Raw genomic sequence first — 2821 nt, 5'->3', positions numbered from 1 at the left:
TGCATGCGTCGTGCGTGCGTGCGTGCGCGCGTGTGCATGTGCATGCGTCGTGCATGCGTGCGTGCGCGCGCGTGCATGTGTGTGTGTGCATGCGCGCGTGTGTGTGTGCGTGTGTGTGTGTGTGTGTGTGTGTGTGTGTGTATGTGTGCGCGCGCGTGTGTGTGTGTCTTGTTTTGGAAAATTTGATGGCAATTGTCACTTTATAGGATCAGGAACAGCTGTGGATTGAGTACGAACGCAATCTTGTCGATCTCAAGAACCCAATCACAAAATACGAAGAAGTTTTAGAAATTCTCGCCATGGGTAGAATGAACGATGGAACACAGCTGGACCAGTTAGTAGCGGCAGATATATATTTTTACTTTCACTTAGTTTTATCTGTATGCTATGCTGATGCTCAATTAATTATAGAATATCGTAAGCCCGATGCTGTGCAATATTTAACTAACAAGCATGCCGACTTTAATGTTAATGGTAGATTTTGATCTCCCTTCGACGGAATATCATTTGGTTGGCATTCAACGGCTGATAATAGAGAGCATATACTCGAGCATCATACTACGAGTAGTTTGATATGATAAAATCAGGAGTGAATAAAAAAGTATTAACCGTCGAATGCCAACCAAATGATATTTGTGTTATTCACTCCTGATAAAATGTCTATTCCAATTATTTACCTGAATAATTATAAGTCGTCCACACATTACGAATTATTCGATACAGTAACACCGAGTTATATCAGTAATTACCAGTATCTGCCAAACGAATTATTAGTTGGTCGACGTAATAATTTTTCAGATTAGAGATGTACGCTCGAGTAGTTTGATATGAAAAAAAGCATGACCAATAAACATTAGCCTCTAAATGAGTACAAAGACTAAGAGACAGCTGCTTCCTAGATTTTAGAGAAAATTAGAAGCGCCTATGACATGCCAAGGACTCTCCCTTAGCTAATTATTATCCTGCATTGGGGGTTGTCTTTCCAAATCGTAAAAATCGCATTTTCTTTCCGGTATTTAGGTCTCGAAATTCCCTACCGCAATATACACGCACAGATAGAAATTTCCTCGCATTACGACCCTAACAGATTGACACATATAGCATCCCGATAGCACCATAAAAGGAATATTATTCCCAAGCCTCGGTGGTTTAGGTTCGAAAATACGTGTAGTAGTTAGACATAAAGTTAGAAGCAATAAAACTATCACAAGCTATTAAATCGGGAGTTACGCGTAGAAATTGCATCCATTTTCCACACGCCAGAACTAATAGTGACGTACCATGGTTGCGTTTCTCGCAACATCCGATTATAAAGTTACGAATCATGAAATTACGCCACATAAATCTCTTGTAACGACTAGAATTTGCGCCGTTTTCATAACGTATCGGCAGATTTCTGCTCGTAATCTTTTTTTGCAAAATTGCACAGGAAAATGTGGTGTAGGAAAATTTTAGTTGCTTATAATGTATTATGCTGCAACAAACGATTATCTAACGAATTTCTAAAATACACATTTAGGGATATATTTTTAAATCGCAAGCTAGTTTATCAGTTTGGTTTCTCGCATTTGGTTCTGTACACGTTAAATGACAGTGTTACTTTCGATTATTTACAATTATTATTATATATATGTTCGTAAACTACGCCATTCTTCTCTCACAAGTTCATAATCCCTAGTTACCACATTTTGCCAAACGTTGCCTAGTACGTGTGATAGTTATATAGTCAGTTAGCCGTTTTCCGCGTATGTAGGAAGTTGGATGTCGCAAATAGATATTATTTTAAGTTTTTAACCTAAAATTATCCTGTACACCATCCGCGTACCCATGCCGCGTGTTCCGTAACCACTGACGCAAACGGATCGAATCGTTTAGAAACAACCGCGCGTATATTGCCTGCGCAGCAAATTCATATGCCAATAACGCATGCGAATGCTTCTGAAAACACCATGAACCAGTGGAGGTAACAATTTTTATTGTTGAACAGATATTATAGCTTGATTATGGAATGTAAAATTTCGCAGAGTCAGCTAGTATATAATATAACTGTAATTTCCACAGCCAGCTTGCGAGGTTTAGTGACTGAAGCAATTAACGTGTACTCAGTTATGAAGTAATGCACAATACTCTAATACGCAGTCTCATCATACTACTAATTTATGTTATTATTACATATTATGCCGAATGTAATCTGGCAGAAACAGCGTCACCATTATCCCTGCAGTTGTTTAACGTGAAACACGTTTAACGTGTTCACACACAAGAAAAACCGCGCTGCTAATCGCGACGGAAATACCGAGAAAATTGTGCCCTTGTTCACACAGGCGGAAATATCTCGCTACTCGCCGAGCGGGATAATTCTATTAATCGAACTGCGAATGCCTGATATCAAGCCGGAATATAACCCTTCCGGTCGCGCGCGCGCGAATTATGTACTACCGGGATTCGAGTTCGGTGTTCGATGGTGCAGTGCAGTGCAGTCGTCGGTAGTGCAGTGCAGTCGTTGGTAGTGCAGTGCAGTCGTTGGTAGTGCAGTGCAGTCGTTGGTAGTAGTCTAACTCTGTTACGTTAACGTATGCTACTCTAGCTCTGTTACGTTAACTTATGCTACTCTAGCTCTGTTACGTTAACGTATGCTACTCTAGCTCTGTTACGTTAACGTATGCTACCCCTGCTGGATCCCATGCGCTGTTCGTGCGTATTTATCTTGCCAACGAACTCACATCACTTAGCTAACACTAGCACTGGCACTTGAAGCGTTTCAATAAAATATAATGCTAACTAAATACGAAATCTATTTACTACCAAATTCTTAATGTTT

The sequence above is a fragment of the Priapulus caudatus genome, unplaced genomic scaffold (genome assembly GCF_000485595.1).
Source record: "Priapulus caudatus unplaced genomic scaffold, Priapulus_caudatus-5.0.1 Scaffold251, whole genome shotgun sequence".
NCBI classification, from domain to species: domain Eukaryota; kingdom Metazoa; phylum Priapulida; class Priapulimorpha; order Priapulimorphida; family Priapulidae; genus Priapulus; species Priapulus caudatus.
The sequence above is the reverse complement of the archived record's forward strand: the minus strand, read 5'-3'. Positions refer to the sequence as shown.